General features: G+C 38.1%; 1 pseudogene; it reads right to left on the bottom strand.

Annotated features, from left to right (window-relative positions):
* The window catches only part of LOC148046029 (E3 ubiquitin-protein ligase TRIM7-like), a 33,108-nt pseudogene extending 17,646 nt beyond the window's left edge, over positions 1 to 15,462 (bottom strand).
* Positions 15,463 to 26,511: the final 11,049 nt, after the last annotated feature.

Raw genomic sequence — 26,511 nt, 5'->3', positions numbered from 1 at the left:
TAATTGCCAGTAACAAATAATAAATGAATTGATAAATGCAAGAGTTATATTAAAATCAAAGAAATGATAGAATAGAATCATTGAAGAAAGGATGCTAAAGGAGGGACAAAATAAAGTGTGAATGACAAAAATGAAAATCATTTCAAAGAAATAGTAATGTGTAACATGATCATTTTTATAATTTTACTATGGTTTCTGTCCTGTTTTAAATTTTGATTGGAAGCTGCACAGAATTAGTTATAGGATGGATAGCAACGTTAATGTTTTCACTAACCAGAGGTGGATGGCTCCTGGTTCGGCCCAGATTGGGTGAACCAGTAGTAGCAGTGTTGGGAGGCTCCATCCTGCCACCCGGATGCTTCTGCACATGTGCAGAACAACACAAGTGCAACCGAACTGGTAGTAAAAAATTGGCAGCCCATCTCTAATTAACAAAATTGCACAATGGTAATAATTATTTTTTTCCAACATCCGATTTTTAATTAGGGGAATGGTTACATTTAGAATGGAGTAATACCACTGTTAAAAAGAAGCTCAGAAATGAGAAGAGCTCTTTTGAGAAGAGCTGTGTAGTTTGCAGGTTTCTGGATTCAATTATCAACATCTACATATACTGTATATATTCTGTATTTATTTATAAAATGCATTGTTTGCCCAAAGGTGACTTCTGATGCCTTACAATATGCAAAGATAAAGCCGTATAAATACTGATCTTCTGGTCAGATGAGACTGATTGGAATTTTCTTCCCTAGCGGGGATATTCATCGACCCTATTGATAAAACGAAGCATTTGGTGGAATCTACATGGGAGTCTAAAGGGTGCCTTCGATGTACCTGCAGATTGGATGGACTATATTGTTGTTCCTTGTAAGTAATATATTGGAAATGGCATCTTTTATAAATTCTTTTAAAGTATTTTGCTGAGACAAAGTATTACACATGCTCCTAAATGAAAAACAAGGTAGTTGAATCAAAACTAGAAACGTATGGATGGAAATGATAAATTTCTCTCTGTGGTAATTTAAAGTTGATTAAGATGACAATGTTGGTTTGAATTTGATAACACTGTTATCAGACACTATTTTTTTAAGGAACTAAACTATAGGTGAGAATCTTTGGGTAACTAAAAATAGATTATGTGGATCATGCTGGAATGCCACTATGTTAGTCTACCAAGACATTAAATCAGGATTTTCTTTCAATGCTACAGAGAAATTTATCTTTATAAGTGCAAATGTGTATTGTATATAGTTGTGAACAAACTGATACTCCCAAACTCCCAAACTGGGATTGTTCTATACATGGATTGGCTTATCCATGAGTAAATATAGTAATATTTGTAAGTATTCATACAGCATGTTCTGCTGAATCGCCGGTTCGGAAGGCGTGCCGGCAGTTTAAAGTGGCAGCGCGCCTCTCCGCCATAGAGCAGGTTGTTCTCTGCTTTAAGAGGGCTTTGAGAGGGAAGGGGGGGATCTGCTTGGCTTTCCCCTCTCTCCTCAGGTGCAGCTGAGCTGAGGGGGGGTGGATGGCGTGTGCGCGCACACTCATCTGGCGGGGGGGAGGCGAAATCCCACAAGGAAAATCCTGGCGCGTGAGTGTGGGCAGAGTCAGGGGGCTCTGCCAACGCCAGCCGCTGCTGCCCCACCTCAGTGCTTCTGGTGTGTGAGGCTGCTTGGGGAGATTATTCATTTCTTGCGTTCAGACGCTTGGCTTAAAGCCCACCCCCACCCTCCTCACGCAGCTATAGCAAGTGCGTGCTCAAAGAGGCAGGCTCCGAGGTGAGCCCTCCGATCCTTATGCAGTGGGGAGATGAACCCCATAGCTTGTCATACCCCCCCCCCCCAAGCAGGTGCCCTCCTCCTCCTCTTCCTCTCCTTCAAAGGCAAGAGGCGTGCAGGTTTTTTTTCCCGGAGCAGCTTGGACCCTGCCTAGATTGGAGGGGTGAGAGGAGGAGAATATAGAGGTCCTGCCCGCTTGCCTCACCGGCGGTGAACCTCATGGCACGTCACTGCTTCCAACATTTTTAAAAATAATTTATACCACCAGTTACATATATCTGGCCTTCTTTTTCTTTTTCTTATTTTTTAATCATTGCCTCTGATGTTCACTGTCAGACATCCCAAGAAGAATATTTTATCTCATAGAAATTGGAATATAAGATTCTTTTGTCTACCACAACAAATATGACTAGCCCTATTTGTGGAAATAAACCTTGTGCAAAATATGTGGTAAATAATTTTTATCCAAACCTGAATTTCTCCAAGACTTATTCCTGAGATGTATTTACTAAATTTATAAATTTCACCCAATTAAACTCAATCTGCATTAAATACTTATACCACATAAAATCTAGGTACAAATCAGTTTTTTAGAGATGTCCAAAGCAAAGCAAGGGGAGGCCCCTCGGCCTGAAGGTTTTACAAATTCAAAAACAGCTGCTAATTTGCAAGTTAAGTAAGACTGGCTGAAATTCAGATAGGTATCAGCATATGCAGGTCTTCGCATAGTTGGGTCTTTTCCTGTGTAAGATTGAGAGTATCTTGGCGATGATTCGACGAGGTCCCACTCACCATCTTCAGGCTGGTGCCTTTGGCTTTGTGCTTGTGCATGTAAAGCGTGATCAGAGCTGCTGTCTTTCTATAAATATTGGTAGTGGTGGTGGTGGAGTGCTGGCTGTGTTGCTTTAAGTGCTTTGGTTGGCTGTGTTGTTACATCTTGATTAGTTGATGGAGTTGATGTATGCAGATTAGTCGGCTATTTCATAATGTCCTGTATGGCTGAGGTATTAGATATGTGCCCATTAGTCTTTTGTGTTGTAACAACCTGGGTAATGGGCTGTATGATGACATTCTGAGCTCTAGTGTAGTGATATCCCGAGTCCTGTGCTGCAACATCCTGGGAGGTTGTAGCATTCTGAGCCTTTGTCCTGAGCTCTGTGATGTAGTGTCCTGAGCAGATGGATGTGATGTAACATTCCGGGCTTTGGTTTGGTTCCGAGTTTTCGGTCTGGCCGTGTGTTCATGTCATGTGTCAGTTTGCTTTGTGTGGGGGTCAAAGCGGGGTGTAGCAGTTGGTGATGCTGCCATGGTTTGGCTTCTGGATGGTGGTTGCATTTCGTCTATGGGATGAGTTTGGGTTTGAGTCTGGTGAGGTTGATTGGTGGTGGCATCCTGTGATGTCAACTCATTTGTTGACTACGGCTAGTTTCCAGATATCTGGTAGGTAGGAGGTATTGTCATGTTTATTCATGTTGTGGGGGTGGCTATTTTGATGGCTTCCATAATTATTCTCTTGTTGAAGTGTTCAGTTTTGGAGATCAGTTTAGTTCCTTCAAAATCAATTTCATGTCCTGTAGCTTTGAGGTGCTAAAAAAGGGAGGTTTTTTCTTCTATTTTGGCTATGTTCTTGTGTTCTGTGACAGGTTCATTTATTCTCCTATTAGTTTGTCCAACGTATGTGGCTGGGCAGATTTTGCATGGTATTTCATAGACTCCTTGGTTTGCTAGCTGGATCTTGTCTTTGGGGTTTCTTAAGATGTTGGCTATTTTTTGGTCAGTGCCTAACTCTGTTTTGATATTGCGTTTGTGGAGAATTTTGCTGATTTTATCTGTGGTGCCTTTGATGTAAGGGAGGAGGGTGTGTCTTAGTTCTTGGTGGGGGAGTCTCCCTTTGGATTAGATTGGTAATTGTGTTTCTTTGGAATCCTTTGGAAAGTAATACATTTGTGAGTGTGTAATTCAGTTTTCAGATGGTCTGTGCAAAGAACAATTTACATCTAACAGTGCACACGGTGAGCAAAGTGACTGCACACACAGGTTGCATGCGGATTGCAAACTGGTAAAAACACTGGCAGCAACTTTTTCATTTCCGGATGTAAAACAGTTAACATATTTATTGGCTATTAATATACTTTTGGTATTTGCCATTCTTTAAGTACTTTACGGAAGCTCAGAGGATTATTCAGTACATAATAGGTAATTGATTGCCCCAGGTATTTTTCTTTGTGTTTGGGCTGAGCAAGTCCATTTGAAAGGACATCGTGGTACTTAAGCTATTACAGACTGACGTGTTCCTGGGGCCTATGAGGAAGCTTCCTGGAGCCTATGAGGAAAGAATAACACTGAAAAAGAACAGAAATTCAAGAAGAAACCAGAATGGCTGCACAAAGATCTTTCTGATAAACTGAAAGACGAAAAGGACAAGTACAAAAAATTGGACAGAGGGACAGGAAAAATCAAATGTATAGGTACAGATTAGGAGAGACCTGGCTCAAAAACTATGAGAGGGAGTTTGGAGTCCCAAAGGATGATCAATGGAACATGAGCCAGCAGTGTGCAGCAACAACCAAAAAAGCTAATACTTTCCTGGGTTGTATAAACAGAGGCATAGAATCAAGATCACATGAAGTCTTAGAACCTCTGTATGAAAGCCAAGTAAGATCACACCTAGAATACTGTAATGAATGTTGGTCACCATACTACAAAATGATGTACCATAAGTTGGTTTGATCTATGTAAAGAGCAAAAATATATTTTCATATATAGAAATCACCAAAAAAATCCACTTTTGTAAATGGCCCTTGATTTCTCTTTCTGTAATCTTCATTTTAATTATAGACACTATTTTCACTTTTAGATAAGTCTTCTAATTCTGCCTAAAAACCTTTTGCCTATTTCAGGTCATCCTTCTTTCAAAACCATCCGCTTAGTGCCCATTCAAAGTTACTTGCACTGAAGGAAATGTCTTACAACCAGCCCTTGCACTTGCAACAATCCTAGGATTCCCATGATGACAGGATCAAATTCATGCAGTGGGCAATGGAATGACATGGTGTTTACAATGGTTGGAGTCATGGGATTGGCAATCTTCCCCATCGCCTTTCAGCAAGCAAAGCCAACAGAGGAAGCCAGACTCAGTTAAGAACTGCAACAATTCATTTAACAATTGAGGTCAAAAGAGGTAATAAAATTGGGTATGATTCACTGAACAATCACCTTGGTTAGCAATTCTGGAAGTTCCAGTCTCAATTCTGTTCAGAAATGAGAACTACTTGTACAACATTCATGAGATTTGAGTTACCTCATTAGCTCATTGGTGTTGGCTTTTTTAAAATTGGGTGTTATTTTATATCTAAGGCGAAGTGGCAGAATTACTCTAAATCAACCAAATAAGCAAGCAAGCCCAGGAAGATGTAGGATGCTCATAATTGTCTCCTGAAAGTTTTGAAATGAGAATCATAGTTTGCATATATTATTTGGACATAATTCAAAGTGGGACAAATTGATTCTTATGTAAGGACATGGCACAACTCTTAGAATGCACATTTCCACAGGTATGAGAGGAAACTATTTCTTCTTTACATTTGTATTTAGGCCATTTGTGACAACAAATGAGAAGAAATAGATCAACTCTTTGCCAACCAGGTAACAAATGTACAGTATGTAGGAAGCATACCACCGTAGTAATGGAAGACTTTTAACTCTCCAAATCTGAACTGCAAGACAAATTCTGCTGCAAATCGGGGATCAACCTTGTAGACACCTTTGTCATCTAGAAAGTAGAAGAGGGAACTATAAATAAAGCTGTACTGGATTTAGTTCTTATTAATAAAGAAGAAGTGATAGAGGGAATCGAAGTTGGTGAAACCTTGGGTGAAAGTAAGCACATCATACTGGAATTCAGTCTAATGCAAACCCAAGCAATAGAAAATAATCCAACCAATGTCTTAAAACCACACCTAGAATACTGCAACCAATACAAAAAAGTCATTGAGACTTTGGACAAAGTGTAAAGAAGAGCAACTAAGACAATTAAAGGCCAGGAGACTAAAACATATGAACGGTTGCAGGATTTGGGTTTGGTTACTGCAAAGAAAAGAAGAATTAGGAGAAACATGATAGCAGTATTCCAATATTTGAGGTGCTGACATAAAGAAGACGGGGTTAAATTAGTGTAAAATGCACCAGATGTCGACAAGAAGCAATGGTTGGAAACAAATCAAACAGAGAAGGAAACTGGGATTAAGGAAAAACTTCCTAAGAGTGAGGAGATTTAACCAGCTTCCCTTCAGAAATCATGGGGGGTCAATCACTGGATTTTTTAAAGAAGAAACTAAAGCAGTGATGGCTAACTTTTTCTAGACAGTGTGCTCAAAGTGCATGTATGCACCCAAATCCCCAATATTCAATGCACACGCACCCCATACATTCACTCACCTCTGTATATGTGTACATGGCCCCACATATCCTTCACCCCACATATGCATGTGTGACTCCCATGCAAACGCCCCATCCCCTGAGCATGTGTGACAGAGATCCAAAATCGCTGGCACATGTACATTGTGGCACATGAACTGAAGCTATGGGTCACATTCCCACCGAGAGTTTGTAGCGTGCCACCTTTGGCACACATCCCATAGGTTTGCCATTGTGGGACTAGAAAGATCTGAAATACTATAGTTTTTCTTGCTTAAGCAGGAGGCTACACCAGTGGTGGGATTCAAATAATTTAACAACTGGTTCTCTGCCCTAATGATTACTTTCAACAACCAGTTCACCAAACTGCTCAGAAAGTTAATAACCGGTATTTGCAAAGTGGGGTGAACTGGCTGAATCCCACCAGTGGGTCAGACTAGAAGCCCCTCATGGTCCTTCTAGATTCTGTTTTGTTTTGTTCTTTTCTGTTCTATTCTATTCTGACTGATGGGAGAAAGAAAGGAGGCTCTTTGGGTATCTGTTTTCAGTTAAAGGAAGCACCTTTGATTAACGTCTCTAATGTTTCTGTCTTTTAATATGAAATATATTCCTCATGGGGAAAATGAAGTTTTGATAAGAAGTGGTTCAGAATGGAGCTTTAAAAATGAACTCAAAAAACTCATTAAAATGGTGAAAAAAATCCCCACCCTTGTATACCCAATTATTCTTTAACAAGATCATATTAAGAATATTATGTGATAATATGAACACTTACATGGAACAAATATACAAGTGATCATAGTCTCTCGATGCATTATGACTCAAATTGTGCTAGCCAATCAGAGCAGAAATTCCGAAGCCAAAAATGTTTGAACGGTATATAAAGTGACTTGTACCTGTGGCAGACCTGTCCTTTACTTAAACATAAGTATCTACCTTTTCTACTTGGTTGTCTTTTTGGTTAGGAAAATACCAGGCTAAAGAACATTATTATCATTTATAGCTAACAATCCCAACCAAAATGGAATCAAAAATGCTGACCTTTAAAATAAAATCATTGGATTTTCTCTTTGGACATTCCATGAAGGTAAGTCAAGTCCTCCTTCTCCATTGCTTTGGTCATTGATTGGTGAGTAAATCACATTATTGCAACACCTCTGTCATATCACTCAAGTCTTCTTTTCATTCAACAAATTCCAGCAAGTGGTTTTTATCAGTTCATTCCATCAAGTTTCAGTATTGGCAATAATATCATACCTGCCCTCATGTACTTTGATTTCTAATTCATTGTCTTTACTCCTCCTCTTTTGTGGATTGTCTAAATGCTTTTGAGTCCTTTTTGATTGATCCTGTGTTCGTTTTCTAAGTGACCTGCTTTGTGTCTGAGCTCCCCTTCTTCCTTTTCCCTTCTTTTTTTTTTAGTGTCCATGACATGGAACACCATATGTGTTGTGTGGCTAATTATATAGCACTCCCATATTTGTATTAATCCAGCTGATTATGTAGCAGCTTGGGATATTACAGGACAATTGGCTAAACATGACTACATTTGTACTTTAAAGAATCTTGCCTGTAACAGTAAAACCCTGAGCCCTAGATTACCTCATGGATTGCGGTGGACATACAGCAATAATGGTTTTAAAATTCTACATTGCAAAGAATTTGTATTTTTTTTCCTGCTATTAGTTGGATAATGTTCAGTCTGAATTATTTGGTGATTCATAATTTTTGGTGGGCAAAGAAGCCCCTTTGCAATTGCAAATGTGGCTCAAATTCAGGGATGAAGTTTTTATCAGCTTGACACCAAACTTGGTGTTTCAGGTAAAATTCTCACAGATCCTTTGAACTCTATCACAGTCATCAGCTGCAGTTTCCTAGATCCATCTTTAGTTTGCTATACTTCCCCGGAGAGTCATAAATGCAAACATTTGCTAAATGAGGCAGTCACTCAGTGAGACCCACCTATTCTCTCAGCATTTGAATATGTACTTTAATCCAACCAGCTCCAATTAATCCCAACTACATGTTAAACTGGGATCCCTAGAGTTGAAAGGCAAAAAATCTCTTATTTCTCTATTCTTACGGGTTGTGGTTTGCAGTTACTCTGCATGGATATATCAGTTTGGTTTGAGCAAGATATATGCTGGTAGGGGATCTGGTCTTTGTCTCTGAAGTCCAGAAGAAAGCCTCAACTGTGCAGAAGAAAGATATTTTCTGTCCTGAAGCAAATGTTCAAAAAAAGATGACCATCTAGTATCAATAATATCCTTTTGAATGCATTTTGGGCATAAAGAGAAAGGTTTGGGCGATGGCTAAACATTGTAATTTAACTGTGTTGATACTTGCCTCAACTCCACCCCACTTTAAGAAGAAGGATTGGTGGATGCTGGTTGCCCTTAAACAGGTCTTTGAGAATTTCTCCTTGTCCATTGCCTTCATCGTCTGGGAATCTATGGTCAATTTCAAAGCAGTGTTCAGCTGTCATTCAAGTGCACTTTGATAAGGTGTTTATACTGTTACGCTTCCATGTCTTATTTTATTGAATAATTATCTATATTAAATTATGTTATAAAATTGCTGTACATATCTTTGACAATAAAATCTCATCTTTTCCAGAGTCTTTTTCTTACCTTACTTTTCTCGTCCATCATTCTTAATTTGTGTCATGGATATTGCTTTTATCGACAACAAAGACCCAAAGATGGTAATGTTATGCCTATGGTGCCTTTCTATGTTTCTTTGAATTGTATAACTTGAATATGTTTGTATTCAGTGCAGTTTCATTGAATCTTTAATTCATAAGTGATCTATGCTGGCTTCTACTTTCTTTTTGAGTGCAATTCCAGGTGCTGATCATCACCCTATATAATACTGGCATATGTTATCTGCAGAACCATCTTTCTCAAGGACCTTTATTGCCCTACAAGCTCAGATAGAGTGGTCTTAGTCCTAGTCCCATCCCCAAAATATTGCCATTGGATGAGAACTAAACACGGTGTCTTTTCATGGCAGTCCCTCCCTTTGGAACACCCTGCCCCTTGAAGTTCAGTAGGGCTCCATCCTCCTAGCCTTCCCTAAAGCTTTGAACACCTGGTTGTTTCACCAGGGTGTGCGCTCCTTATCTGTGCTTTAAGCTTTTGGCACTTCTGGCATACACATGGCACATATAGGGCCTGCGCGATGCTCTGCTGAGCAGCTGGACTGTCGTGGAGGCTTGCGGAAGCATCATTTGACATCACAGCGCATGTGCGCACGAGCCATGCTCATGCATGTGGGTAACTCCGGGGCAGTTCCAACCATACCATCATGGACAACTGACCAAGGCGGCAATAGAAAATGGGATAACTGAACATAAGAGAACTCTACTATTATCTGTCATTGTGGTTTTTATAATATTATTTGTCCCTTTTAAAAAATGATCCTTTCCTTAATGATTCTCCTCTGCCATTTCTTTGATATTAGTATAAGTCTTGTATTTTTTTTATAAAAAACTTTTTGTTTTTAGACAAGCATAAAACATACAGACATAAACACACACAAAATAAAAAAAATTTCTCCAATTACTTACAGTGTGTCAACTGGTTACAAAACTTTTATGCTTTCTCACAATAGTCTTCACTTGCAATTTACATAAAATCTCATAACATCATTCTAATATATATGCATACAATTATTATGTTATAAAACATTCATTTGACTCTAGCTATTATTATATCCTTTTAATGTAAAATATTCTAAATTTAAGATAAATTTATATTTATACTACAGCATTTACATCATCCTGAATTCATCTAATAGTATTACATGTTTAACTTCAATTTTATATAGAATTTTTGTCTTTTATAACAAAACTTTTAAGCATAATTAACTAATTAACAAAATTGCACAATAGTAATAATTATTTTTTTCCAACATCCGATTTTTAATTAGGGGAACGGTTACATTTAGACTGGAGAAATACCACTGTTAAAAAGAAGCTCAGAAATTAGAAGAGCTCTTTTGAGAAGAGCTGTATAGTTTGCAGGTTTCTGGATTCAATTATCAACATCTACATATGCTGTATATATTTTGTATTTTTTGATAAAATGTATTGGTTGCCCAAAGGTGACTTCTGGTGCCTTATAATATGCAAAGATAAAGCCGTATAAATACTGATCTTCTGGTCAGATGAGACTGATTGGAATTTTCTTCCCTAGGGGGGATATGCATCAACCCTATTGATAACACGAAGCATTTGGTAGGATCTTCATGGGAGTCTAAAGGGTGCTTTCGATGTGTCTGCAAATCGGCTGCACTATATTGTTGTTCCTTGTAGGTAAAATATTGGAAATGGCATCTTTTATAAATTCTTTTAAAGTATTTTGCTGAGACCAAGTATTACACATGGTCCTAAATGAAAAACAAGGTAGTCGAATCAAAACTAGTAGCCTATGGATGGAAATGATAATTTTCTCTCTGTAGTAATTTAAAGTTGATTAAGATGACAACATTGGTTTGAATCTGATAACAGACATAATTTTGTAAGGAATTAAGCTATAGATGAGAATCTTTGGGTAACTAAAAATAGATTATGTAGATCATGCTGGAAAGCTACTATTTTACTCTACAAAGACATTAAATCATGATTTTCTTTCAATGCTACAGAGAAATTTATTTTTATATGTGCAAATTTGTATTCTATATAGTTGTGAACAAACTGATAATTTAATGTGCAACTCCCAAACTGCGATTGTTCTATCCATGGATTGGCTTATCCATGAGTAAATATAGTAATATTTGTAAGTATTCATACTTCCTCTATATCCATGCAGACAAGCCCTTCCATGAATAAGGAGAATCTCAAATATTTAAATAAAATACCATGCAAAGTGCCAATCAGCAATTTTCAAAGTATTTTGGTTAAAAATTTGCAGATAGGTTTGTATGTTGCACATATTTGGTAAATGAGGTTGAGTGTATACATATGCTTCCAACGTTTTTTAAAATAATCTATAGCACCAGTTACACATATCTGGCCTTCTTTTTCTTTTTCTTATTTTTTAATCATTGCCTCTGATGTTCACTGTCAGAGATTCCAAGAAGAATATTTTATCTCATAGAAATTGGAATGTAAGATTCTATTGTCTACCACAACAAATATGACTAACCTTATTTGTGGAAATAAACCTTGTAAGAATGCGCAAAATATGTGGTAAATAATTTTTATCCAAACCTGAATTTCTCCAAGACTCATTCCTGAGATGTATTTACTAAATTTATCAATTTCACCCAATTAAACTCAATCTGCATTAAATACTTATACCACATAAAAATCTAGGTACAAATAGTTTTTAAGTGATGTCAAAAGCAAAGCAAAGAGAAGCGCTTCAGCCTGAAGGTTTTACAAATTCAAAAACAGCTGCTACTTTGCAAATTAAGTAAGACTGGCTAAAATTCTGATAGGTAAAGAACAAATGTATTTAATGTTTTTAATAGCTTAATTTTCCAAGTTAACAGAAACCTCAATTTGTTATATAATTTTGTGTTTTTTTTAAAGGTATCCTACTGCAAGGGCTATTCCTGGATGCACATTGATGTTAAATCTAACGACATGTCATTATGATTTGGTTCGTACTGATGATCCCACCAAGAAATGTTGAATTTAAAGAACAAAAATATCTTTTCATGGATAGAAATCTCAAAAATTGCCACTTTTGCTTTCCCTTTCTGTAATCTTTATTTGAATTATAGGTAAAATTTTCATTTTGAGATAAGTCTTCTAATTCTGCATAAAGTCTTTTGCCTATTACAGGTAACTGGTCTGCAACTAAAAAGCTGTTTGATTATTTTCATCTATTTTCCATGTATTTTGGTGTGCTGAAAACAAATAAAATATTCAAAAAACTCCTAGACTTCATAATTGCCGCAACATGCAAAATTGTCTTCAAATTTATCATTTTTTAAATATTGGGTATTTTTTATATTATAGGTTTTTAACCAAATTTAAAGTCCAAATTACTATTAATTAATTCACATAAGTACATTTAAGATATAAAATTCCAAAAAATCCTTAAAGGGTTTGTCCGGGTTATGTAAAAAAAAAATAGCACTGTAAATCTGATGGTCAGCAATCTATACATAAGCTAAGCAAGTTTTAAGTCTGTGCTTCTAATGGTAGAAGGGGTTAACCTTTCCTGAAGAATCCAGTGAGAGGGAGACACAGGACAGATAGCAGCATCTCTAGTCAATGCAGAAGGCATGGCCAGTACTGTGATATCTCGTGTACAGAAACAGAGCTGCTCTCTCCTGCATGCCACACTTGTGCATGAATCATCATCAGGTTCTTGGTTCTAGGCTGTTCATAGTTTTTCATCGGAATTCATGGTAACTCATCATTCTTCAACGGTGTATTTGGCTCCGTGAAAGTGTATGAATTTGCCAGACAGTTTCTGTTTCATCTGTGGTGAATATACAGTGTTGAAGAAACCGCAGAATATTACAGACTTTGTGAAAAAAAAATATGGTTGGAGTCATGGGATTTGCAATCTTCCCCATCGCCTTTCAGAAAGCAAAGTCAACAGGGGAAGCCAGACTCACTTAAGAACCGCAACAATTCATTTAACAATTGAGGTCAAAAAAGGTCATAAAATTGGGCATGGCTCACTGAACAATCACCTTGCTTAGCAGTTCTGGAAATCCTGGTATCAGTTGTGGTCAGAAATGAGAACTACTTGTACAGCATTCATGAGCTTTGAGTTTGTTCATCAGGTTACCGGAGTTGGCAGTTTTAAAAAATAGGAATTAGTTTATCTATAATGTGAAGTGGCAGAATTGCTCTAAATCAATCAAATAAGTAAGCAAGCCCAGGAAGATGTAGGACGCTCATAAATCTTTTTTAAATAATAATTTAATGAATAATAATAAAAAAAAAATAGCAGCAGCAGAGGTTAACATATTTCTTGCAGATTTTGAATAGGCAATCTTTGACAGTGCCTTCATTTTATTCCTTGTCTTCTATTTAAAAGTTATTGGGATCTAAAAGGTATTAGAATCAGTCACCAGTACTGGCATAGTTGAAGCTACATTCCTTCCCCTGTGAAATAGCTGATATTGCTCAGAGCTGCCTTGTCAGAAAATAAAGTGCTCAAGGAAAAACAGGAGAGCATTTGAGGCAACCTGAGAGGAAAAGTTTATGTACTTTCACATTGCAGCAGGAAAATGCAGAGGAAAATAAAATTTGCAACTGAAAGTCAGTAAAGGTAGATGTGTCTTTCTTCTACCCCCAAATTGTGGTTCCACATTCTAGTGATGGAGTAACCAGGCAAGGCAGTTTGTGGTGTTATTTGACTAAGGCAAAGTAAACTAGTGATCTCTATGATTGAATTTGAGTCCATCAACCAAATCATGCTATCAACCTGAATTAAATTATTCTAGTTAAAAAACTTATTATTTTCTATAGAATAACAGCTATAGTTTAATTCAAAATTACTTGCAAAAGATTTTGGGAAACACTTCTTGAATCAAAGACATCGCAGTTGCTTTGAGCAAAGTGCAGAAATCACACTCTGCATTCTGGAAGTTGTTAATATTATCCATCCTTTGAAGATGCCTAAATCTTTTCTCCTTTTAAGAATGGTTATACTTGGACTCATGATCAACAAAATGTTCTTCATTGAGAGTTTGGTGGTTTTGTATTTTATTTTTTCTTCCAGAAGAGCCCAGAAATCCTAATTTCTTCCTCCCCTTGTTGACCCATATTTTAACTGCAGGCCAGAATTGTTTTATCCCATTCCTTATTTTTAAAGTTTGTTTTTTTTAAAAAAATTGAAGTGGACATATATTATTTTTTATGGAATCCTCTAGCACATTGGGTAAATGTTTCATAAACTTTATTTCTCACATTTTTTTTTCATACATAAGATTCTCATGAAGAGAATAAATGGAACAGAAATCAGAAATTAACAACACTATTCTATTGTATTTATTCAAAAGTTAGATTCCCTAAATCTAATGGCAATCACTTCAAGATCTGGACAGATAATTCCTCAAGTGGGACATTTCACCCAAAACCCTTTAGTAGCCCTTATATGTAAACGTCCTTTTCTTCCTATGGATTCACACAGCACAATGGCCCATTGTTTGTCCCTGCCCACTTCACTCACCCACTGAGAAGTCCAAGAATTGATGTCTCCTGTTCCCTGGACGCAAGGGGAAAAAAATTAAAGTGTTCAAGATGGTCAGGAAAGTTCTGGGCTTGTTCACCCAATTATACGCTTTTCTGATCTTATGAAAGGATGAGGGTGGGAAAAGCCATCTTCAGATCCAGCATCACCTCCACTAAAGAGAAGAGACGGAGAAAAGGTTGAACTGGTAGCAACTCAATTGATGGCGTACAGAATTAGGAAAAAGAGTATTGATACAGGTTAAGGACAAAAGAGTTATGAGAACTGTTGAAGTGTTTCATAAGCTCTAAGCTTATTTTTTATTACCACTTGAAAATGGGAGCCAATTGGAAGGGGCAGTGTTGCACAATAATTTGAAAAAAATAATTGTAGGCTGATCCATAATGTCACCAATAACACTGTATACAAATACATCCATTAAAGTTACGTGTGCTTTCATTATAAGAAATTCTGAAAGATTGGGGCATTCCTTCTAAAATATCCCATTGCAGAAAATGATTCCTGGTTTTTTTAGGAGAAAGATGACAGGATTATCAAGAACCTAAAGATACAAAGAAATGGCATGAAAAACAAAATCTTTAAACAAATCCTTTTGACCATGGATCCTTTTAAGAAAAAGCTGCTATGAAATAGTATTGGGTGGTGATGTGCTCACCAAACTAAAGCAAGATAAAAATACTGGAAATCTCATGAAATGTTATGCAAAAATACTGAATAGTTGTGATGTTTGTGGATCTTGACAGATTTCACTTATTGGTTTTTGAATTAATTTGGCACTAGGGGGTAATCATTCAGGGGGATATTATGGGAGCTATGACTTTCATTCATGCAGAAGGCTAGTCCATGTCCTAAAACAATGGCAACTTTTGGAGCTTTTTCTGATGGGACTCCACTCCTGGTATCCACTTTCTCCCCAGCCACGTCATTTAGAAAAGAGTTGGAACAAAATGCTTTTCATTTTGAAATCTTGAGATCTGATTCCGCAACCAGTCACCTGCAGACTAGTCATCATTCTTTTTTTCTTATTGATTCAAGTCTTGTAATTTGAAAACACTTAACGCATCTGTGGACAACTAACCTTTATTTTGAGGTTCAGAAAACATCTCGTGTGATTCTGCAGACTGAAGAAAATCACGTCAGCTTCCCCAGTCCCTGGATGAAGCTGTCTACCTGGATCCATTTCAGTAGGGTTTCAGGCCCGGATACAGCATGGAGATGGCATTGGTCGCGTTGGTCGATGATCTCTGGTGGGCCCGGGATAGGGGCTGTTCCTCTGTCCTGGTCCTATTAGACCTCTCAGCTGCTTTAGATACCATCGACCATGGTATCCTACTGTGACGACTCGAGGGGTCGGGAGTGGGGGGCACCGTTTTATGGTGGTTCTCCTCCTACCTTTCGGATCAGTCGCAGTTTGTGTTGACTGGAGGGCAGGGATCGATCCTGAGGCATGTCACTTGTGGGGTGCCCCAGGGGTTGGTCTTCTCACCCCTCCTGTTCAACATATATATGAAACCACTGGGTGAGTCATCCGTGGTTTTCGGGTACGGTATCATCAATATGCTGATGATACCCAACTTTTCATCTCTACCCCAAACCACCCAAACAAATGCCCTCGACATGATGTCCCGATGCCTGGAGGCTGTGTGGATCTGGAGGGGGAGGAACTCAAGCTCAATCCCTCCTAGACAGAGTGGCTGTGGTTTCTGTCATCCCGATTTGTGCATCTTGTTCCATCTTTGATGATAGGGGGAGAAATTTTAGCCCCCTCAGAGAGGACCCGCAATCTGGGCGTCCTCCTGGATATGCGGCTTAGTTTAGAAGAACACCTGATGGCCGTGATCAGGGGGGCTTTTTACCAGGTTTGCCTGGTATGTCAGTTGCGCCCCTTCCTGGGTCGGGTTGCTCTGTGCACAATTACCCATGCCCTCGCCCTTTCTTGCCTGGACTACTGTAACACTCTCTACATGGGGTTGCCCTTGAAGAGCACCTGGAAGCTTCAACTGGTCCAGAATGCAGCTGCGCGGGTTGTCATGGGGGCACCCAGGTACTCCCATGTTACACCCCTTTTAGAGGGGCCTGCACTGGTTGCCAGTTGTCTTTCGGGTGCGATTCAAGGTACTAATTATGCCATTTAAAGTGCTCCATGGCTTAGGCCCAGGGTACCTGCGAGACCACTTACTGCCACCGGTAGCCTCCCATCGTCCAGTGCGATCCCACAGAGTTGGCCTTCTCAGGGTGCCGTCAGCCAGACACTGTCGACTGGTGACCTCCAAGGGGAGAGCCTTCTCTGTGGGAGCGCCTTCCCTCTGGAATGAGCTGCCCCCGGAGGTTCGTATAATCCCCTACCTCCAGTCCTTCCGACGCGCCCTAAAAAGTTGGCTTTTCCAGCAAGCCAGCTTGGCCTGAACAAAACAAATCAAAGTATTGATTATTGTTAATTTTAATTTGAATTATTTTTTTTAAAAAATGTGTCATTGTTAATTTTAATTGGGTTTGGGGATATCCTTTTTAATTTCTTTTTAACTTTTGCAGTATGTGTTTCTTTTAATGTTGTACGCCGCACTGAGTCCTTGGGAGAAGGGTGGCATATAAATCAAATAAACCTCAAACCTCAAACTTCTGGGTTCCCCGTAGGTCCATTTTTTGCCCTCTGCAACCTTCAATGGCCTTCAAAAGGCTTCCCCGAATGCTCTGGACAGCTGAAAATGGATCTACAGAAAAACCGGAAGTCACTTCCAGTTTGCTCGTAGGTCTGTTCTTCACCTTCTGGAGCCTTCAGGGCCTTCAGGAGGCTTCCCTGAAGCTTGCGGAGGGCAAAAACTGGTCCCCGAAGCCTCCTGAAGACTATTGTTATTGTTATTGCTATTGCTATTGCTATTGCTATTGTTATTGTTATTGTTATTGTTATTGTTTTTTCTTCTTCAAAATACGTTTATTTCCATTTCCATTTCATTTCATACAATCACATGTATACTGTGCATGACCGGGGCATATAACATTGAATAATAAACACAGCCCTTGCTTTCATAGACCATACCCCCCAAAATACAAACCCAATATGCCACCTTGACCCACCATACACCCTCTTTCACCCCCTCCAACTTACATTCTTCCTTCCAACATTCCCCTCTACTACCTACTTCCCCTCCCCCTCTATCGCTCCTCTCTCCCAATACATTCCCTCCCTTCCTTCTCCTCCTACCTCCAATCCTCTCTCCCACCCTCGCTACCCCTCTTTCTTCTTTCACTCTACTCCTCCCTTCGGTGTATTTCTATTGTCTATCAATATATTCAGCTTGTCCTATTTTTACACTAACATTAAAAAGCCACAGTATACAAGTGCAATCATGTGCTTTGAGATCTAAGACATATTATGTTTCCCCCCTCCCCCTAAAACCCCACCTCCCTCCCCTCCCCCCAACTTCCCAGAGCCCGTACAGGGTATAGCTTTTTAACAAACACAGTCTAAGGTATCTTAAAAACAAAGCAGAAGAAAAGGATCGAAAGGATCTCTGCATTGAACTCAGCTTCTTACTGTTACCCAAACTTTAAACAGTTTAAGTTATTACTAATCTTAAGCATATGCTATCTGGAATTTCTTAGTCCCATATTTGCTTTGTGTATGGTCAATCCATTTTTTCCAGTCATGTTCATATCTCTCGTTTGAATGATCTTTAAGATATGCTGAGATTTTTGCCATCTCGGCTAAGTTTCAAAGTCCATTCTTGAGTTGTAGGTACGTCTTCCTTCTTCCAGTATTGTGCCACCAACAGTCTTGCTGCAGTTATTAAGTACAGAACCAAATTAGTCTCTACCGCTGTAAAATCAGTACATATACCTAGTAAAAATAACTGAGGGGTGAATTTTATCCTTCTTTTGAAGATATTTTGCATAATCCACCACAGTTTTATCCAAAATGCCTTAACTTTTCGACATGTCTACCATATATGAAAATATGTAGCATCAAGGGAACCACATCTCCAACATTTAGGCTGTACATTCGGATACATAGAAGCGAGCTTTTTGGGATCTAAATGCCATCTATAAAACATCTTATAAAAATTTTCTCTCAAGTTTTGTGCTTGTGTAAATTTCACATTTCTTACCCATATTCTTTCCCATGTGTCCAGCATTATTGGTTCCTCAATATTCTGTGCCCATTTTATCATACAGTCTTTAATCAGTTCCGTTTCGGAATCCATCTGTATTAATACATTATATATCCTCTTTATATGCATTAAGCTTTGATCTCTTATTTGTTTAAACAAGTTATCCTCAACTGTTTCAAAGCCAGTTTTTTGGTCTATTTTCCACCTAGCCTGTAATTGGCCATACTGAAACCATGTCTGAACTACCTTCTCCTCTTTAAGTGTCTCTAAAGATTTTAATTGTAACACACACACCCCTTCTGAAGTGAGAAGTTGTCTGTAAGTGGTTCTATCGTGTTTTTGTTCTAAATTCATATTTTGAATTGCATGTCTAGGAATTGCCCACATGGGCAGCTTATTGTTTAGTCTGTGTTGATATTTTTTCCAGACCTGCAATAAAGCATTTCTTAAAATATGATTTTTAAAATTCTTATCTAATTTTTTGTTGAATAACAAATAAGCATGCCAACCATATACCAAATCATGTCCCTCGATATTCAATATTCTATCATTGGTTAAATGGGTCCAATCACTGATTGCAGATAATGCCACTGCATCATAATATAATTTTAAATTGGGTAATTTCAATCCTCCTCTTTCACGTACATCTTGCATTATTTTCATCTTTACCCTCGGCTTCTTTCCTGCCCCTACAAATTTGTTGATACCCTTCTGCCATTCTAAAAGGTTTGCATCTCTTTTAAGTATTGGTAACATTTGAAAAAGAAATAAAAATTTTGGTAAGATGTTCATTTTTACTGCCGCTATCCTACCCAGCAAGGATAGATGCAATTTCTCCCACCTTTTCATCTCCATCTGTATACTATGCCAAAGTGGTTCATAATTATGCTTGTATAATTTCCCATTTGAAGTTAGAATATTAACTCCAAGGTATTTGACTTTCTTAACTACCTCACATCCTAGCATCGCTCCTAATTCTTCCTTTTGTTTAGTATCCATATTTATGGCTAATATTTTAGTTTTTCCTAAATTTATTTTAAAGCCAGAGACTTGACCATATTGATTAATTGTATTCATTAAGATCGTACTGGATTCCTGCGGTTGTTCCAATATTATAACCAAATCATCCGCAAAAGCGCGGACTCTGTATTCTTGCTGCCTAATTTTGATCCCTTTTAAACCATCCAAGCCCCGCATTTTATTCAACAATACTTCCAAAGTTATAATAAACAATAATGGGGACAAAGGACAACCCTGTCTTGTACCTTTTCCAATTTGAAAAGAGTCTGTTAAACTTCCATTGACTATGATTTGTGCTGTTTGCTGTTGGTATATTGCTTTAATTGACTGTAAAAAATTATCTCCTATCTGCATTTTTTGCAATATCTTCAACAGGAATTGCCAATTAACTCGATCAAAGGCCTTCTCAGCATCCAAAAATATGAGTGCGGCAGGGATTTGATTATTCTTTCCCAAGTATTCTAAAGCATTAATGATTAATCTAACATTGCTCTTCATCTGCCTCCCCTGTATAAAGCTTGTTTGGTCGGTATGTATCAATTGTTGAATAACCACCATTAACCTATTTGCTAATACTTTAGTAAAAATTTTATAATCTACATTAAGTAATCAGATAGGTCTATAATTTTTTGGCTGGATAGTATCTTGATCTTCTTTGGGTATCAACGATATAAACGCTGTCTTCCATGATGGGGGCACTTTACCTTCCGATTGAATTTTATTAAATAATTCTCTAAGAGGTTCTACCATTTCTAACTGTAAGTTTTTATAATAAACCGCTGTTAAACCATCTGTACCCGGTGCTTTCCCTAACTTTAGTTGTTTGATTACCTGCAGGATTTCCCCAGAGGTTATTGGTTGGTTCAACTTTTGCCTGTATTCTTCTCTAACTAGGGGGATTTTCTCTTTATCTAAATATTTATCTATGTCTAAACCCCTAATTTTGTCCTCCTTGTACAGTTCTGTATAAAATTCTCGAAATCCCTTTTGAATCTCCTCCTGTTGAAACACCTCCTTCCCTCTATAACGCAATTTGGATACGTTTCGATTTTTTCTTTTTTTCCTAATCTGGTAAGCCAACCACCTGCCTGGTTTATTTGCATTGCAGAAAGTATTGTGTTTTGCATATAATAAACTGGTGGCTACCTGGTCAGAAATCAGCATATCGAATTGGGATTTTAATATGGAGATTGCTTCCTTAACCTTTATATCACCTGGATTTAATGTTAGTTCCAACTCTTTCCCTTTAATTTCCTCTTCCAATTCTTTTTGTTTTTGCCCTTGTTTGTGTCTATGTATTTTGTTTATATTCATCAATACTCCTCTCATATACGCTTTGCTTGCATCCCATACATATTCCATAGATGTACCCTTATTCATGTTAAGAACAAAGTATTCAGATAAGAACTTTTTACAATCATTAATATACTTTTCATATCTAAATAAATTTTCATTCAACCTCCAAGACCTTCTTGCCTGCACTACCCTTCCCAGTTCCATCCAAACTGGGTTATGATCCGAAAGAACCCTTGCCATAATCTTTGTCTTCTTCACCCTAGAAAGTAAATCATTAGTAATTAGGATGAAATCAATCCTTGAAAGAGATTGATGTCTATCAGAAAAAAAGGTGTAGTCATATTCCTCTGCATTCCTTTCACGCCAAACATCTCGCAATTCGAAATTGTCCATCATATCCAAAAAAGATTTGGGTAACTTAGCTCGGATTTTGGTGTTCGGGCGAGATGTCTTCTTATCTCTTTTAGTGTCAATGACGCCATTCCAGTCACCCAATAGTATACAAGACTTAAAGTCCCACTGTACTAATTTGGCATGAAGATTTCTATAAAATCCATCTTGCTGTTGATTAGGAGCATAAATTCCCAAAAGTAATGTCTTTTTCCCTTCTAAGATTATATCTAGTGCAATATATCTTCCAAAGGGATCTGCTTCAATCAGCTCGGCTTTAATGTCTTTTCTTAAGTATATAACTATGCCATTTTTCTTTTCAGGGGCAGAGATCACAAAATGTTGACTAAGTTTGGGGTTAAACAAGTATTTTTGATCAGTTGTTTTGATATGAGTTTCTTGCAAGCAAATTATATCATTCTTAAACTGTCTGAGATAATGAAATATTTCCTTTCTCTTCTGTGGAGAGTTCAGTCCGTTAACATTCCATGTCAAAATCTTAGTTGTCATTTTTGGTTGCCTGAAGCTTTTTTAGAGCCTCCCGCATGGCTTGTCTCACCTTTGGTCTGGCTCCTCCCACGGCTTCTGAGCTTGTCGCTGTAACTCCTTGATCGATGGCCGGTGATTGTTGAGATTGTTGTGTTGTGGTTTGTTTTTCCTTTTGTCTAGTAGTCGCACAGTTGGGTCTTTGTTCCCTGACCCCTTGCCCTTCCGGAAGGGGGAGATGGTACATTTTATCTGGTAGTTGTGTGGTTTGCTGTTTGCCTTGTCCTTCTCGTGGTCTTTCTCCATATCCAGATGATTCAGGGTGTCCCACCTTCAGAATCTTATGATAGAAATCTCGAGCTTTCCATACAGAATTGAGATGGTATCTTTGCTTATCAAATGTAACTATGATACCAAATGGGACATCCCATCTATACTGTATCTGATGCTTTCTGAGCTCTTCCACCAAAAAAGCATAATCTCTCCTGGCTCTTAGCATTTGAGGTGGTATTTCCTTCAAGACAATCAAGTCCTGTCCGCCAATTTGAAGTCTGGTATTATAGGACTCTTGTAATATCATGTTTCTGAACTCTCTTGTAACAAAGTATATTACCACATCTCGGGGGAGTTGCTTCTGTTTTGCCGCCCACAAATTAACACGATAAATTTTATCAATCTGCCAATCAAAATTGGATCCCGGTCTTCCCACTAGACAGTCAAAAGCCTCTGAAAACATCTGCTTTAAGTTCTCCTGCTTCTCTTTGCGCAGCCCCCTGACTCTTAATGCAAGCTCCATCTGCTTATACTGTATCATAATAATTTGTTTTTCAGCGTTTTCAACTTTTTGTTCTACCACTTCCGTTTTAGATGTCAAGTTAGTTTTAGCTTCATTAAGAACCTCTAAGTTATCTTCCATTCTGGATACATATTCTGTCAGTACATTTACAATTCCCATCATATCCTCATTCATTTTAGTAATCTTAGTATCAAAGTTGTCATATAAGACTTTTATCTCATTCCTTATTTCATCTCTGAATGCTCTGAAAGTTTCTAAATTCTGTTCTCTAGATTCTCTAAACATTTCCAAAAAGAATTCTTTCGTTGGTACATCTCCACTAGGGGGCATAGAGGGCAGAAGCTGCAACTTTGTGCCAGGTATGGGGGACATAGCTCTCGGAGGTAATTTCGCAGGATTTGGTTTTGATGCCATTATGTTTTGCTTTAAGCACTTAATCAAATTTTTCTAGCCTGCTGTGCAGCTTACAAGAAAAAAAGAGAAATTCCTCCCTTTTTGCAAAGTTTACAGTAGGTTTCAAAGGATTAGCATTACGTCAAAACAGTTCAGCAAAGAAAAAAAACCCAAAAACCTCTGTTTGGAATGTCTCTATATTAGCAAAAGAGTCTTTGAAAACTTTTAGAGATTGATAAGAGGAAATCTTCAAGGGAGTGGAGCTAATTAATTTGTTAGAGGTTATTCCTTTGATTCTGTGCCAGGAAGTTAGAGATATACAAATGCGGAAGCTATAAGATCGCCATCTTAGAAGCAATTACACAAAGGAATTTTTTATAACGTTGAAGCTAGTATTTTGGTAGGAAAAGCAAATAAAGTTCTCAACAAAGAGTCTTTGAAAACTTTGATAAGAAAGAGTCAAGTGGAGCTAATTAGTTCGTGAGAGGCTGCCAAGGAATTAGAGATATAGCATTATTGCAAATGCGAAAGCTGGAAAATCGCCATCTTGGAAACAAATACACAAAAGAAACTCTGTAGCTTTATAACACTGAAGCTAGGATATTTCCTAGAAAAAACAAATAAAGTTCTCAGATACGGGCTCTGCTTGTGTTAATAATTTCAAATAAAGTAGTTTCAAAAATTGTCCTAAGGGGGGGGTTTCTTTGTCTTGTGCTGTGAAGACAGCAGAGATTTCCGGCCGGAGATATGACTCAGCCTCGGTTATCTCTTCCCTCTGTTCACAGCAAAAAAAAAAAAAAAGCTGCAAACTTCAAAGAAAGCTCTTACCAGCTGTGCCGCTCTCTACAACCTTCTTGCCTGAAGATATGAGATATCTACGGGATGTTTAAGTAGATAACGAACCAGAAATCTGGGAGCAGCTCAATTAAGCTGCTGCCGACAGCAAAGTCTCTCCCTGGAAGCCCTGAAGACTCTTGAGGTTGAAAAGCGGCCTTACGGACAAACCAGAAGTCACAATAACTGAACTTCTAGGTTTCCTATACGTCCATTTTGTTCCTCCAGAAGCTCCTGAAGCCTCTAGGAGGTATCTGCGGGGGGCTGGGGGACACTGTTTTCACTCTCCCCAAGCTCTTAGAAAGCCTCAGGAGTCTGGGGAAAGCAAAAAAAAACAATGCCAAAAGTGTGTGTGTGTGTGTGTGTGTGTGCTTGTCACACATGCATGTGTGTGCATGGGGACAGGTCACATGCATAGCATTTTGTGTGTGGCACACCAGCATACCATACCCTTGTGTTCCCCCTGCATTTTGGAATGGGAGCCAAAAAAGCTTAGCCATCACTGCTCTAAGAGCTACACTCAAGATCCAGAGGGATCTTGACAGATTTGAACATTGGGTCCTATCTAACAAAATGAAATTCAATATAGAGAAGTGTAAAATCTTATACTTAGGCAAGAAAACCCAAAAGTACAGATATAAATTAGGTGAAACCAGGCTTAATCACAATAAATGTGAGAGGGATCTTGGAGTCTTAGTGGAAAACCAGCTAACTATGAGCCAGCAGCGTTCAGCGGGAGCCAAAAAAGCCAATGCAACCCTGAGCTGCATTAACAGAGGGATACAATCAAGATCAAGTGAAGTGCTAATTTTATTTTTTATTTTCAAAACAAACACAACATATTGTAGAAAGTGTATCAGTTGGTTACAAAAGGCTTTCGTGCATCTCTTCCACAGTCATCAAGCATAATTCATATTAGCTCAAGTATTTTAACTCAGATATTTATATATGTTACCCTTATACCTTCATTTTTATTTGACTATAATTGTTTAAACATCCTTCATCATAAAATATACCAAGATTTACTACATAACCACATACTGGTATTTCATTTAATATTTCTGAAATCCTCCAATAACACTGAATCCTTATGTCTTATTCTAGCTAAACATCCATAATATTTAATGACAAACTTTTCTAATCCTCCTTTCCAAATCACTGTTTGCAATTTTCATCCAGTTTCTTTATATTGTACGCATACACATATATAGGTTATCATCATTATCCCTCCTTTATTTAACTATATCCTGCTTCATAACATTTTCGCCCTAATAATCAAAACTTAACTCTATCTAACTTAGTTCTTTTTTTATTAATCTTTGTATATAATCCAAAAGGATTTCTAATCTTCCTTTCATGGGTACCATTCAATATTCATATTCAATTATTACTTGTCACAACACTACACATTGTAGTGTTGTATACATTATTATCATTATCAATTATTTATTTAACTACATCTGTTATCATTATTTTCACTAAGTTTAACTAGTTTTATGTTATGTTTCTTCTATCAACCTGTATCTTTCCAATAACAAAACAATTTCATATCTTCTGCCATTTTTTGTACCAATCCTCTAATCATCTTCTTGATCTACTTTGTATGGTAAATTACAGCGAGTCTCAAGGGGAAGGTAGAAGAAGAAAACTTAATCCATCTGTTTCAAAAGGTTTGCATAGATTCGATCAGTGAAAATAACATTTAAAAAGTAAGATAACCACTGTCCAAAACCATTCCAAATTTAATTCCACCACTTGATTCTTCTATTCTTAAATTTAAATTGATTTTTGAGTTTTTATAGGCAGTCTCTTTTTTAAAACAATAAAAATTCCTCACCAGCTGGAAACAATTTCTCTTTCCGTATCCTTTCATTTTGGAGCCACCCTGACTTTGTCAGCATTGGCTGGATTTTTTGTTGCTGGCTTGAAGAACTTCTCTTACTTTTTTCAGGGATTTTGCAGTATCCCCCAGATCAGCAAGATGTATTCTTCCTGTTCACTGTCTTTTCGGAATGGTTTAGGTCCATTTAGACCACCCAGTGGCAAAAGTGTTGGCTGTGGTCTCAGAGCATTGAAACTGCACAACCATATCGTCGTGACATTGGCTCCTTCTCTGCTAATACCACTCTATAAAGCCTTAGTAAGACCAACCTAGAATACTGCATCCAGTTTTGGTCACCACACTATAAAAAAGATGTTGAGCCTCTAGAAAAAGTGCAGAGAAGTACAACCAATATGATTAAGGGACTGGGGACTGAAACCAATAGTGGAATTCAATTTTTTTTTTACTACCGAATCTGTGAGTGTGGCTTGGTGAACATTGCTTGGTGTGGCTTGGTAAACATGGAAGGATACTGCAAGATCCCCATTCCCACTCCACTCCTGGGAAGGATACTCCAAAATCCTCACCTCCACCCCACTTGTGGGGATAGGATACTGTAAAATGCCTATTCCCACCCCCACTCAAGGGGAAGGATACTGCAAAATCCCCATTCCTTCCCCACTCCTTGGGAAGGTTACTGCAAATTCCCCATTCCCTCCCAACCCCACTAACCTGCTTTCTAGCTCCATTCTGATGAGCAGGGCAACAAAAGAAGACCTAGTGATCAGCTGGGAGGCAACAATACACTGACAATCAGCTGGGACCTAAGAGGCTGGGAGACAGCAAATAGATCAGGGGTGAGGCCAGTAAGAGGTAGTATTTGCCGGAGCTCAAAATATTCAAAATTTCTGCTATGGCTTCACCAGAACCAGTCAGAAGCGGCTGAATACCAACTCTGACTAAAGCATATGAAGAACGGTTACAGTAACTGGGCATGGCTAGTTTA

This window comes from Thamnophis sirtalis, unplaced genomic scaffold (genome assembly GCF_051295495.1).
Source record: "Thamnophis sirtalis isolate CommonGarterSnake01/CBP01778 unplaced genomic scaffold, rThaSir2_p1.2 scaffold_4, whole genome shotgun sequence".
Classification (NCBI taxonomy): domain Eukaryota; kingdom Metazoa; phylum Chordata; class Lepidosauria; order Squamata; family Natricidae; genus Thamnophis; species Thamnophis sirtalis.
The sequence above is the reverse complement of the archived record's forward strand: the minus strand, read 5'-3'. Positions and strand labels throughout refer to the sequence as shown.